Source organism: Mobula hypostoma, chromosome 10 (genome assembly GCF_963921235.1).
Source record: "Mobula hypostoma chromosome 10, sMobHyp1.1, whole genome shotgun sequence".
In the NCBI taxonomy this organism is placed as follows: Eukaryota; Metazoa; Chordata; class Chondrichthyes; order Myliobatiformes; family Myliobatidae; genus Mobula; species Mobula hypostoma.
In genome coordinates this window covers 111154776-111169909 of record NC_086106.1, presented here as the reverse complement: position 1 = coordinate 111169909, position 15134 = coordinate 111154776, and the positions used below count along the sequence as shown (strand labels likewise).

The 15134-nt window shown below is 45.2% G+C and overlaps 1 protein-coding gene across 1 annotated transcript in view; it reads right to left on the bottom strand.

Moving 5' to 3' along the window:
• The window catches only part of LOC134353116 (forkhead box protein O1-like), a 50441-nt gene that overhangs the window by 10425 nt on the left and 24882 nt on the right, over positions 1-15134 (bottom strand). The gene's annotated exons all lie outside the window — the stretch shown is intronic.

Here is a 15134-nt window from a genome sequence, read left to right as displayed (position 1 = left end):
AAATTTATATCCAAAACATTAATTCTCGAAAGCTCAATTCACCACCGCATTTGAAAAGCTTCCAACTTACTTCAGACATTCTGGTTTTTGTTTTAATATGAAGTTACTTTTTTTTTCTTTGAAAAGGGACATCCTACATTCAATCTCTTTAAAAATTACATTCAAGAACATGCTGGGTTGACTCGTTCCCTCATTGCCAAAACAATAAATATTACACTTTCAGAGATCATTTTTGGCTACAATAAAAATAAGTTTGCATTGGAAGACAGACAATGGAAATGTTTTCCAGATTTTTGTATTTCTCAGAGAGTTAGTTGAGGATAACACAAAGATTTTGCGGTTCAAAGGAGCCCACGTGCATGGCATTTGTGAAGTCATTTTTGCTCTTTTAGACTTTACTTCCTCAGACCCAAGAGTAGCTACTGTATTTTGTCGGAAAGGAAAGTTACTAGGCAGCCGTCTATCCCAGGGGATCATGGGTTTGCACCTCTGGTGGACTGTGTCCTCTCCAGGGCGCAAGCCTGGGTGGGAAGATTTGAAAAACCGGCTGTTGCCCATGCAGCGGGTTCTCTCTCTCCACGTCACTGATGTAGTCCAAGGGAAGGGCAAGCGCCGATACAGTTTGGCACCAGTGTCGTCACAGGATAGGGAAACTATTCCAATATGCCACAATAAATGAGAGGGAGCTTTAGAGAGGGTTGTTGTTCCTTTTCGCGCTTTGTGGCACAGTGGGCGGCATTTTTGCTGTTTCCTTAGTATTTGTGTTTTTTTTACGAGGCAGAGTTGCTAGGTCAACGCTCAACACAGCACGGAGGGAAAACGTGCAAGGGGCCAGCCAGATTCGAACGAACCTGGGACCTTGAAGTCCATTACTGATGCCACTACACCACTGGCAGCTTTAGAGAGAGCATAGAGGAGATTTACCAGGATACTGCTTGCATTAAAGAGCATGTCTTGGACCTTTCTCTTCTGAGTTAAGGAGGACAAGAGGAGACTTGATAGAGGAGTAGAAGGAGGATTGATATAGAAGCTTAATACCAGGGCTAATATGTGGGGGCATAAATTTAAGGTGATTGGAGGGAAGTATAGGGGGATGTCAGAGATAGTGTTGCATGTTTTTTCCCCCCCACAGAGAGAGCGCAGTGCATGGAACATGCTGCCAGGGGTGGTGGTACAGGCAATTGCATCAGGGATATTTAAGACACTCTCAGATAGGCAGATGGAGGGAAGAAAAAATGGGAGGGTAGTGTTTGAAAGTTAAAGGTCAGCACATCATGGGCCAAAGGACCTGTACTGTGCTGAAATGTTCTATCGAGATCAATGGCTGGTTTCACAGCTGCAAATGTAGAAGTTGCTGATCGGCAACTGTGGGAATACGGAGTTGTGCCAATAAGATATGGCAGGAGTGCCATACTTTTCCACTTCACGTTTCTTTTTAATTTTATCAACAGTAAGGGATACAAAAGTATCATCATCTAAACACACACAATTGTTCCAGCCAGAGATTTTTCAGATTACAGAACAAGTGGAGAAATTATAAATGGATGACTAAAATGAAAGATACAAACATAAATCAAAAACCTGTTCAGCATGTGACAGAAGTTTCAAATCCACAACCTACTGGAATGACGAACCCGAGACATTAATGAACCACAAGCTACTCGTGCACATGCAGAATTAATTCATCTGTAGTTATTCCTGGAACATTGGTGCTAACGACACACCCAGCTTTTATTGCCCATCCCTTATTGCCCTCAAAGTAATGGTGCTGAGCTGTGCAGTCCTTCAGATGAACATGCTCCGGGTTAGCGGTTAGCACAATGCATTACAATATAGGTGACCCAGGTTCAATTCCCACGTCTGCCTGTACAGAGTTTGTACGTCTGATTGCGTGGGTTTACTCCGGGTGTTCTGGTTTCCTCCCACAGTCCAAAGGCGTACTGGTTGTTAGGTTAATTGGTCATTGTAAATTGCCCCATGATTAGGCTAGTATTAAATTGGGGAATTGCTGGGCAGGTCAGCTCAACGGGCCGTAAGGGCCAATTTCTCAGAATACCTCAACCAATCAATCAATAAATAAAGGCATCAGATAATATGTTCCAGGAAGTGCATTCAGCAAAGGTGAAACAATAACACTATCTCCGCAAGGTCAAGAATGCGTATGACTTGGGAAGAAAATTTGTGGGTGAAAGTCTGTTTTCAAAAGCTTATTGTTATGGAGCTTCTTGGTCTCAAGAAGTTATGGAATTGGGATGGGCTGTGAGAGAAATCTATGGAATCAACTGTAGTGCATTTTACTCGAGTAAGAGGAAATTGATATGTAGACAGAACAAGCAATTAGGAAGGCCAACAGTGTATAGATTTTAACAGAGAAAAACTTGCTATCTTGCTTGAATTATATAGGACCCTGGTGAGACTAGGCCTAGAATATGGTCTCCCTTCCCAAAGCGAGAGAGCATCCAGCAAAGATTCGCCAGATAGATTACTGGGATCATGCATTTATCATGTGAAGAAAAGACCTATACAACCAAGTTTAGAAGTATGAATTGGCATTATTGGAATGCACAAATTTCTTACGTTGCTCGAAACAGTAGATCAGAAGATGTTATTTTCTCTGGTCAGGTGCTTGGAAATGGACACTGCAAATCCCAAGGATTCAGAGGAAAGATTAGAGAAATTTCTTTATCCAGAGGAATGCTTTACCTGAGAATTCGTTTATTTAGTTTATGTCTGTCACATGTAATGAGATACCCTGAAAAATTTGATTGGTTAGTTTCCACAAGAGAGTACTGGAGTGAGTAAGGCCTCTGTCGGTCAGAGTTGACTATATTGCATCCTAGCGGTCTAGATATGCAAGCCTGGGCAGTATGATATGGAGAGCAAGCCGTTGCCAATGTAGCAAGCCCTCCCTCTCCACACAACTGATGAACCCACAAGAACAGCAGAGACTGATACAGTTTGGTACCAGCAGCGTCGAACTCAGCGAAGGGCTGCCTTAGAGATTCCTGCTCCATATTTTTCCCCTCAGGGTTTACTCCCAAAGCCTTCCCATGAGTGAGTATAGCCGTAAGGCAGAAGAGATTTGAGATCAGAGTTTTCCTCCTCCCAGACAAGCTGCCAATCACGGCCGACAAGCTCCATCTGTCCAAAAGCTTCCTTAAGGTTGTTATGCCGTGGTAGCTAATGGGGACAAGCTCCCACTACCTATTTAATGCTCCTAATGGCATGCGCCTCAAATAGCCTCTGACAACCAAGTCCAGATCCTGGCCATCAAGTGCGGCATAGCTGCTAAGCCTGACGGAACCATTTCTACTGACAGGAGAAGGGAAGAAAGATGGGTTACCGGCACCTTAAAACCAGTATTAAACCACAAGACCATAAGACATAGGAGTAGAATGAGGCCATTGAGCCCACTGACCCTGCTCCGCCATTCCATCACGGCTGATCCCGTATCCCACTAAACCTCACACACCTGCCTTCTCACTGTATCCTTTGATGTCTTGACCAATCAGGGAACTATCAACTTCCGCCTTAAATACCGACAGACTTGGCCTCCACTACAGTCTGTGGCAGAGCATTCCACAGATTCACTACTCTCGGGCTAAAGAAAATCCTCCTTACTTCTGTTCTAAAAGGTCACCCCTCTATTTTGAAGCTGTGCCCACTAGTTCTGGATACCCCCACCATTGGAAACATCCTCTCAAAATCTACCCTACCTAGTCCTTTCAACATTCGGTAGGTTTCAATGAGATCCCCACAGAGTCTTCTAAATTCTAGTGAGTACAGGCTCAAAGCTGCCAAATGCTCATGTTAACCCTTGCATTCCTGGAATCGTCCTCGTGAACCTCCTCTGGACTCTCTCCAATGAGAACACAACCTTTCTGAGATATGGGGCCCAAAACTGTTGACAATACCCCAAGTGCAGCCTGACCAGTGTCGTATAAAGGTTCAGCATTATCTCTTTGCTTTTATATTCTATTTCCCTTGAAGTAAATGCCAACATTGCATTTGCCTTCTTTACCACAGACTCAACCTGTGAATTAACCTTCTGGGAGTCTTGCTTGAGGACTCCCAAGTCCCTCTGCACGTCTGATGTTTGAACCTTCTCCCCATTTAGATAATAGTCAATACTATTGTTTCTTTTACCAAAATGAATCATCATACATTTCCCAACACTGTATTTCATCTGTCACTTTTTTGCCCATTCTTCCAATTTGTCTAAGTCCTGCTGCAAACACATTGCTTCCCCAGCGCTACCTACCCCTCCGCCTATCTTTTTGTATCACCTGAGCAACACACACAAAATGCTGGAGGAATTCAGCAGGCCAGGCAGCATCTATTGAAAAAAGTACTGTTGACGTTTGGAGCTGAAACCCTTCGGTAGAACTTTCAGCCTGAAACGTCAACTGCACTTTTTCCAAAGATGCTGCCTAGCCTGCTGAGTTCCTCCAGCATTTTGTGTGTGTCGCTCGGATTTCCAGCATCTGCAGATTTTCTCTTGTTTGTATCATCCGTAAACTTTGCCACAAAGTCATCAATTACATTATCCAAATCATTGCCAAACAATGTGAAAACAAGCAGTCCCAATACTGACCCCTAAGGAACACCGCTAGTCACTGGCAGCCAACCAGAAACCACCCCCCCCTTTATTCCCACTTGCTGCCTCCTGCCTGTCAGCTATACTGCTATTCATGCCAATATATTTCCTGTAACGCCATAGGATTTTATCTTAAGTAGCCTCATGTATGGCATCTTATCAAATGCCTTCTGAAAATCCAAGTAAATGATATCCACTACCTCTTCTTTGTCCACCCTGTTTGTTACTTCCTCAAAGAACTCTAACAGATTTCCCTTTACAGAAACCTTGCTGACTTTGATTTACTTTATCATTAGACTCCAAGTACCCCAAAACCTCATCCTTAATAATAGACTCCAACACTTTCACAACCACTGAGGTTAGGCTAAAGGCTGATTTATACCTGTGTGTATGGGCTACACTGGGTTTACACCGTAGCCTATGCCATTGTAAGCATTTATACTTGTGTGTTGGTGTGTCTGCGTCATTCTGCAATTCACTGCCACAATGCTAGTTGGCGGTGGGGTTTCTATGCCACTGTGTTGAGTTTCTTCCTGTACTTCAAACAATGGCGATTGAAACTGAGCGCATCATGTTGGAGTTGGAGCTAATAAATGTTGAACAAGAGTTTCTTCTCTCTCAATTCTGAAATGGTGGAGAAGCAGCAGCAACCGGAAATGCGATGCTACCAAGCAGACCAATCACAGTTGTTGCGGTCTGCGTCGCCGCGACGAGTAGTCACATTTTGGGAGAGGTGCATGTTAGGCTACGGCGTAGGGTTCGACGTAGAGTACAGCGTAGGGTATGCGGCTACGCCATACCCCGGCTGTACATTTGACGCAGAAGTGTAAAATTGGGCTTAACTGGCCTATAATTTCCTTTCTTTTGCCATCCTCCCTTCTTAAAGAGTGGAGTGACATTTGCAATCTTCCAGTCCTCTGGGACAATGCCAGAATCAGTGATTCTTGAAAGATCATGACCAATGCATCCGTTATCTCTTCAGCAATCTCACTCAGGACTCTGGGATGTAGTCCAGGTGACTTATCCACCTTAAGAACTTTGAGTTTGCCTAGCACTTTTTTCTTTGTAACAGCAATGGCACTCACTCCTGCTCCTTGATAGTCACAAACCTCTGGCACACTGCTAGTGTCTTCCAAAGTGAAGAAAGATGCAAAGTATCCATTAAGTTAATTTGTCATTTCTTTGTCCCCCATTACTATTTCACCAGCACCATTTTCCAGTGGTCTAATATCAACTCTCACTTCCCTTTTTATATAACTGAAAAACCTTTTGGTATCCTGCTTTATATAATTGGCTCATATTTCACCTTTTCTCTTTTTATAGCTTTTTAAGTTGCCTTTTGTTTGGATTTTAAAAACTTCCCAGTCATCCAACTTCCCATTCACTTTTGCTGCCTCATGTGCCTTTTCCTTGGCTTTGATGCAGTCCTTAACTTCCCTTGTCAGCCACAGTTGCCTACACCTGTCATTTGAGAACTTCTTCCTCTGTGGGACATCTATCCTTCACTTTGTGAGCTATTCCCAAAAACTTCAGCCATCACTGCTCTGCCATCATCCTCGCCAATATCCTCCTCCAATCCACTTGGGCAAGCTCCTCTCTCATGCCTCCGTAATTCCCTTACATTCCAGTATGAATTCAATCATATTATGATACCATCATCAAAGTAGTACAAAATAAAGGAATAACAGAGTGCAGAATAAAGTGTATCAGCTACAGAAAAAGTGCAGTACATGTAAAAAGATATTGTCTGTCTACTCTATTATGCCTCTCAATCTTGTAATCCTCTATCAGATCTCCCCTCAGCCTCCACTGCTCCAGAGGAAAATGTGAGGATACGGACAATGTGTAGGCAGAAGAGATTAGTTCAGTTAGCCACTTGATTACTAATTTAATTGGTTCAACACAACACTATGGGCTCAAGAGCCTGCTCCTGGGCTGTACTGCTCTATGTTCTATGGCTACAATAATTCCCCTTTGTGCAACATTGAATTCCAAAAGGTATACCACTTTCCCGCTTGGCTGCAGTTTTATTAGAGGTCCTTGATGGTACACTGTCAAATGATACCTTAGCTCACCTCTTAAACTCAGCACTTTGGTGGACATTTATACCAAGGCTATAATGAAGTTTGGAGCAGATAGTCCTGTCAAAATCCTATCTGAAGATTTTCCACTTGGCACCACAGTCAGTGACACCATCCATTATCTTGGTGATGGCGGAACATGGAAAAGATGGAATTTTCCATCTCATCTGTCTGTTGTAAGTGTACTGGAACTATTTAGTTTATGGCATGGCCGGACTTTGAGGTGAATGGTGCCAGGTTTGAATCCGGCTGGCTCCTTATGAGTGTCCAGCTAGCAATTCGGCCTCAGTAAAAAGAAGTTGAATGCTATGGAAACAGCAAAAATGCTGTCTGATGCGCCACAAGATGCGAAGAGGAACGTCAACAATGGCTGGCTCTGCAGTATTCAGTATTACAGTAGGAAGTTACCATTGTTGTATCCCCGGTTGTAGTATTTCTTTTTATGTGAAGTGAAATAAATTAACTATAAACAGGTGTGTCCAAGAAAGACCATCCAGTATTTCTGCAAGAATACGTCCAATTAGAAAAGGGCCTCTTTACTCCCACTCTTTGCCTTCTGCTAGTCAGCCAATACAGGGAAGGTGTGACTGGATTGAAGAGGGTGCTGTTGGGAGGATATTGCCAGGACTAGTAAACACAGCACCAAGGAAACGTTGTGTGAGGTAGAATTCTGGAGTATAATTAAAGTGTATAAAATGTTGAAGTGTGTTAATAGTAAATGGGAAGTATCTAATTTCCCGTAGCAGGTGGTCATGGTGACATGGATTTAAAACAATATTACACAAAGGGGTGAAAGGTGACAGGCAGAGGTTTCTTTCATCCACCTGCCGCAGTCTCCCAATTCCGCCTCATCTCCCCTCCTACCTTGCACAACCTGCCCATCAACTTTCACCAACTCAGTCCAGCAGTCACCTCATCTTACCACTCCCCCTCTGCTCTTTATGCAGACACCAATACCCTCCACTCTCAATCCTGATGCAAGGTTTCACTCTCCTCCCCTCCAAGGCCACCAGATACTTGTCCAACCCGCTCTGTTCCTCCAGCAAAGTGCCTGATGCTCCACCGTACTGTTAATTTTCTCAATGTTGCCAACTTGGGAAACCAAGTAATATCTTCATTGGAAAAAGAGAAAGTAATTAAAAATGTATTTTATTAAACAAGGCTCATGATCAGGTTGCTGAGGTCAGGCGATACCACGTATCTGAATGCAGAGCTCAGCAGAAACTCCGTCAGAACATGCCAGGTTATAGCTGTGTTTTCTCAATGTTTAACTCGTCCAGTCGGCACCACCAGTCTATTGAGCTTTGAAGCCTTACAATGAAGGAAGGCAGCTGACAGTACTTAGTATAAAAGGAGCGTCTAAAATTGCTTAAAAATAATTCTCAGTATGCATGAACATGTGTTGAATGTAAACTAAAAAGCTCAGGATCACAAGCTTTGAAACTGGCAATGGATATTGTTGTCATTGTTTCACCGCTGAGCCTGCAAACAAGTGCCACGTAAACAGCCATCCTCTCTGCCACAGCACATTGACAAGATCATTCCCTCACCTTCAAGTCTTACCCACTCTGCCTGAAAAATATTCTTAAAATATCAGCCTTTTATCCATTTCCATATTATGGTTCGTTACCTGTAGCTGAAGCCAACACTTTAAACGCTTTCTCTGTGACCCTCTCCCTTCCCTACTCTTCTACCAAAATTTAAAAAACATCTTTAAATTACATAGATTTCCTGTTTCCCATTAAACAAGTATGTGTACCCTTTAGAAAGCATTTTTTTTTTAAATATACGAGAAATACTAAATAAAGTTGCATTGCTATTCCTGGCACTGCAGGGTGGTTATTAAAAATAATGGCCTATAGCCTGCAAGTGGTGCAACACTTCTGACCAAAATGGCCCAGGTTTCATGGAAATGGATAAAAGATTTCAAGATACAGCAAAAATGCACCACATCACTGGAAGATTTATTACATTTAAACTGTCTACAAACCAAAGAACATGTGGGGTGGGGAGGGGGGTCTAGTGTCTGATTTTATGGTTAGTAACAGCTGAAATACTACCAGATTCAGGCACGTCCAAGCTTATGAAGTAATCAGAAGGAAATCAAGACCTGTGGTTAAAATAGCTTACAGGCACATGTGTTATCAATCAAACACAACCAACACAAAAATCTGTCCCAAAAACTGAATAAACATTCACTTACATTCATACTTTTATGACAATATTTGCTATTTTTAAACTGATAGTATATTACAGATAGAAGGAAAATTCTAACTTTAGTAAAATTGTACATTCTACATAGGAATTTTGATAATTCAACACTGGAGAAGAGACATTTAGACAAAAGAAAAATCTGATAGAAAAGTTAAAGTGAATTTCTTCTAAATTACTCATCTGGTAATTATACTGTCCTCCACAGAATGAGGAACATGAACCAAAAAAAAGGTTAATAGTTGAATTCCTAGGCTCATGTTAAATGATGTACACTAGGACAAGGATAGAAATACTGCACGTCTCAATCACCTCAGGTTCTGAAACAGAACAACTTTCAAAAAGACTCTACATTGTTCGGTAAAGACCCCTCAGGAAATGGTGGATGTATGGACTGCAAATGAAGAATGGATCAGCCTTCCCTGGTCAAATGTCAATAAATATTCAGTATCAGTAAGTGATGTGCAGGAAGCAAACAAAAGTCATGGATGCGTACCTGAGGACAGTCACCACCCAGAGGAAATATAACAACTTTGGAAAAAGTATTAATATACATCACCCTTAAAATAGAAAAATAGTATTTGATGGTTCAATCAAACCAAGATATTCTTGGACTTTAATCTTGGAGAAACTGCTTCATGGAAACATGTAAATGTAATTTTTAATTTTCTTTCTGCTGCTACAACAAAAACCATTTTACAGTATCAGGAAAATTCAATAATAAAGTAAAAAAAAAAGGTCTAGGATTGGATACAAGCATAAAAATAACATCTATTTTATATCCTTTCTTGAAACATTGGTAATCAAACAACTCCCCACTTGTTGGAGGGCAGGTCACTCAAACAGAACAGTGCCTTTGCTGTCGAGCATAGTCCCAAACAAAATGAAGAATTGCATTAAAATGAAGTTTCTCACAACTTCAGGAAACCCTGAAAATTCTCACAGTCATTGAAGAGCTTTTTTATTAAGTGTTGTAATGTAGGAATCAGGACAGTCAATTGTTAAAATCAAAAGGTTCTGCGGATGCTGGAAAACTTGAGCAATGGATAAAAAATGCTGTTGGAACTCAGTGAGTCAGGCAGCATCTAGGGAGGGGAGTAAGCGATGGAAGTTTCGGGCTGAGACACTTCATCAGGATTGGAAAGGAAGGGGGCAGAAGCCAGAATAAGGTGGTGGAGGAACGAGAAGGGATACAAACTGGCAGGTGATAGGCAAGACAAAGTGAGGGGGAAGGTGGGTGGGTGGGGAAGAGGGGTTGAAGTAAGAAGCTGGGAGGGGATAAGTGGAAAAAATACAGGGTGGAAGAAAGAATCATTAATAATAGGAGACAACAGTGGACCTTGGAAGAAAGAGATGAAGAAGGGGAAATACAGGAAGGTGAAAGGGTAAACAGATTGGGTAATAGAAAAAAAAAGGGGGAGGGAAATGGGGGAGAAATTATCAGAAGTTAAAGAAATCAGGGGTTCATGCCATCAGGTTGGCGGCTATCCAAATGGAATACGAGTTTTGTCTCATCATGGCAGTAGAGGAGGCCTAGATAAACATACCAGAATTGAAATGGGAAGTTGAAATGAAATGGGTAGCCACCTGAAGATCCTGCCTTTTTTGTAACACACATCAAAGTTGCTGGTGAACGCAGCAGGCCAAGCAGCATCTGTAGGAAGAGGTACAGTCGACGTTTCAGGCCGAGACCCTTCGTCAGGACTAACTGAAGGAAGAGTGAGTAAGGGATTTGAAAGTTGGAGGGGGAGGGGGAGATCCAAAATGATAGGAGAAGACAGGAGGGGGAGGGATGGAGCCAAGAGCTGGACAGGCGATAGGCAAAAGGGATACGAGAGGATCATGGGACAGGAGGTCCGGGAAGAAAGACGGGGGGGGGGGACCCAGAGGATGGGCAAGAGGTATATTCAGAGGGACAGAGGGAGAAAAAGGAGAGTGAGAGAAAGAATGTGAGCATAAAAACAAGTAACAGATGGGGTACGGCGGGGAGGTGGGGCCTAAGCGGAAGTTAGAGAAGTCGATGTTCATGCCATCAGGTTGGAGGCTACCCAGACGAAATATAAGGTGTTGTTCCTCCAACCTGAGTGTGGCTTCATCTTTACAGTAGAGGAGGCCGTGGATAGACATGTCAGAATGGGAATGGGATGTGGAATTAAAATGTGTGGCCACTGGGAGATCCTGCTTTCTCTGGCGGACAGAGCGTAGATGTTCAGCAAAGCGGTCTCCCAGTCTGCGTCGGGTCTCGCCAATATATAAAAGGCCACATCGGGAGCACCGGACACAGTATATCACCCCAGTCGACTCACAGGTGAAGTGTTGCCTCACCTGGAAGGACTGTTTGGGACCCTGAATGGTGGTAAGGGAGGAAGTGTAAGGGCATGTGTAGCACTTGTTCCGCTTACACGGATAAGTGCCAGGAGGGAGATCAGTGGGGAGGGTGGGGGGGACGAATAGACAAGGGAGTTCTGTAGGGAGCGATCCCTGCGGAACGCAGAGAGATGGGGGGGAGGGAAAGATGTGCTTAGTGGTGGGATCCCGTTGGAGGTGGCAGAAGTTACGGAGAATAATACGTTGGACCCGGAGGCTGGTGGGGTGGCAGGTGAGGACCAGGGGAACCCTATTCCTAGTGGGGTGGCGGGAGGATGGAGTGAGAGCAGATGTACGTGAAATGGGGGAGATGCGTTTAAGAGCAGAGTTGATAGTGGAGGAAGGGAAGCCCCTTTCTTTAAAAAAGGAAGACATCTCCCTCGTCCTAGAATGAAAAGCCTCATCCTGAGAGCAGATGCGGCGGAGACGGAGGAATTGTGAGAAGGGGATGGCTTTTTTGCAAGAGACAGGGTGAGAAGAGGAATAGTCCAGGTAGCTGTGAGAGTCAGTAGGCTTATAGTAGACATCAGTGGATAAGCTGTCTCCAGAGACAGAGACAGAAAGATCGAGAAAGGGGAGGGAGGTGTCGGAAATGGACCAGGTAAACTTGAGGGCAGGGTGAAAGTTGGAGGCAAAGTTAATAAAGTCAACGAGTTCTGCATGCGTGCAGGAAGCAGCGCCAATGCAGTCGTCGATGTAGCGAAGGAAAAGTGGGGGACAGAAACCAGAATAGGCACGGAACATAGATTGTTCCACAAACCCAACAAAAAGGCAGGCATAGCTAGGACCCATACGGGTGCCCATAGGTACACCTTTAGTTTGGAGGAAGTGGGAGGAGCCAAAGGAGAAATTATTAAGAGTAAGGACTAATTTCGCTAGACGGAGCAGAGTGGTGGTAGAGGGGAACTGATTAGGTCTGGAATCCAAAAAGAAGCATAGAGCTTTGAGACCTTCCTGATGGGGGATGGAAGTATATAAGGACTGGACATCCATGGTGAAAATAAAGCGGTAGGGGCCAGAAAACTTAAAATCATCGAAAAGTTTAAGAGCGTGAGAAGTGTCACGAACATAGGTCGGAAGGGATTGAACAAGGGGTGATAAAACAGTGTCGAGGTATGCAGAAATGAGTTCGGTGGGGCAGGAGCAAGCTGAGACAATAGGTCGGCCAGGACAGGCAGGTTTGTGGATCTTGGGTAGGAGGTAGAAACGGGAAGTGCGGGGTGTGGGAACTATAAGGTTGGTAGCAGTGGATGGGAGATCCCCTGAGCGGATAAAGTCGGTGATGGTGTGGGAGACAATGGCCTGGTGCTCCTTAGTGGGGTCACGATCAAGGGGTAAGTAAGAGGAGGTATCCGCGAGTTGTCGCTGTGCCTCGGCAAGGTAGAGGTCAGTACGCCAGACTACAACAGCACCACCCTTATCGGCGGGTTTAATAATAAGGTTAGGATTAGTGCGGAGGGAGTGGAGAGCAGAGTGTTCCGAAGGAGTGAGGTTGGAATGGGGACAAGGTGCGGTAAAGTCGAGACGGTTGATGTCCCGTCGGCAGTTAGCGATAAAGAGATCCAGAGCAGGCAGAAGACCACAGCGGGGTGTCCATGAAGAGGAGGGTTGAAGACGGGAGAAGGGGTCATCGGTGGGGGTGGAAGAGTCCTTGCCGAAGAAGTAGGCTCAGAGACGGAGAGGGTGGAAGAAAAGTTCCGCATCGTGGCGAACACGGAACTCGCTGAGGTGTGGGCGAAGGGGGACAAAGGTGAGGCCCTTACTGAGAACAGAGCGTTCTGCCTCCGACAGTTGAAGGTCGGAGGGGATGGTAAAGACCCGGCACGGATGAGAGCTGGGATCAGTGGGGGGAGGGGGGAGGCTGGGGGTGTCAGTGGAGAGGGGAGGGTTGGGGTGAGAGGAAGATGGAGCCTCTGAGGGCCCAGGAGTTGACGGTGGGATCTGAGGAAGACGGGGCTGCGGAGTGGTGGTGGGGGAAGGGGAGACGGGAGTCACAATAGCAGCACATAAAGACCCGGCCTGGAGTTCAAGGCTGGAGTCGCAGTTGGTGGTTGCGCAATCGCTGTGAAGGTGTCCATGGTCGTTGCTGGAGTCCGGGTTTTGAATATGCCCTGAGGTGTTGGAGCCGCCGAGATCAATGGCAGGAGCCGCAATCTGAAGTTCATGCCTGCTAGCGTTGGGGCCAGCAGGCTCTGGAGTCCGTAGATGTAGGATCTTGCGATCTTTGCCTAACATGACAAAGTCAAAAAAACGGCGATTGCAGGCAGGAATCCGACGGAGGATGAAATAACGGGTAGTACCATTACAGACGGCGAAGAAAGTGTCCCGAAGGTGTGGAAGGGTCTGGGATAGGGACACCAAGTACCTCCTCATGGCGGAGAGAGTCGCCTTCAGAGCTTGACGGGAGAAGCGGCGAGAGGCAGAGTCAATAAAATGTGAGTACCTGGGATCCTCAGAAGGTCCAAATTGAGAGGCTTGGAAACGAATCCTAAAGCCAACTGGAGTAAGTTGGCGACGGAGGCATGTTCCAAGAAAGGATATATGGCTGTGATAGCGAGTCTGAGTCAAAGCGTGGTCGAAAAGTTGAAGAGCCGAAGAAATTACAGATGGGGAGCATCCCGCTCTGGTCTTCTGCCTGCTCTGGATCTCTTTATCGCTAACTGCCGACGGGACATCAACAGTCTCGACTTTACCACACCTTGTCCCCATTCCAATCTCACTCCTTCGGAACGCTTTGCTCTCCACTCCCTCCGCACTAATCCTAACATTATTAAACCCGCTGATAAGGGGGGTGCTGTTGTAGTCTGGCGTACTGACCTCTACCTTGCCGAGGCACAGCGACAACTCGCGGATACCTCCTCTTATTTACCCCTCGATCGTGACCCCACTAAGGAGCACCAGGCCATTGTCTCCCAAACCATCACCAACTTTATCCGCTCAGGGGATCTCCCATCCACTGTTACCAACCTTATAGTTCCCACACCCCGCACTTCCCGTTTCTACCTCCTACCCAAGATCCACAAACCTGCCTGTCCTGGCCGACCTATTGTCTCAGCTTGCTCCTGCCCCACCGAACTCATTTCTGCATACCTCGACACTGTTTTATCACCCCTTGTTCAATCCCTTCCGACCTATGTTCGTGACACTTCTCACGCTCTTAAACTTTTCGATGATTTTAAGTTCCCTGGCCCCCACCGCTTTATTTTCACCATGGATGTCCAGTCCTTATATACTTCCATCCCCCATCAGGAAGGTCTCAAAGCTCTACGCTTCTTTTTGGATTCCAGACCTAATCAGTTCCCCTCTACCACCACTCTGCTCCGTCTAGCAGAATTAGTCCTTACTCTTAATAATTTCTCCTTTGGCTCCTCCCACTTCCTCCAAACTAAAGGTGTAGCTATGGGCACCCGTATGGGTCCTAGCTATGCCTGCCTTTTTGTTGGGTTTGTGGAACAATCTATGTTCCGTGCCTATTCTGGTATCTGTCCCCCACTTTTCCTTCGCTACATCGACGACTGCATTGGCGCTGCTTCCTGCACGCATGCAGAACTCGTTGACTTTATTAACTTTGCCTCCAACTTTCACCCTGCCCTCAAGTTTACCTGGTCCATTTCCGACACCTCCCTCCCCTTTCTAGATCTTTCTGTCTCTGTCTCTGGAGACAGCTTATCCACTGATGTCTACTATAAGCCTACTGACTCTCACAGCTATCTGGACTATTCCTCTTCTCACCCTGTCTCTTGCAAAAAAGTCATCCCCTTCTCACAATTCCTCCGTCTCCGCCGCATCTGCTCTCAGGATGAGGCTTTCCATTCTAGGACGAGGGAGATGTCTTCCTTTTTTAAAGAAAGGGGCTTCCCTTCCTCCACTATCAACTC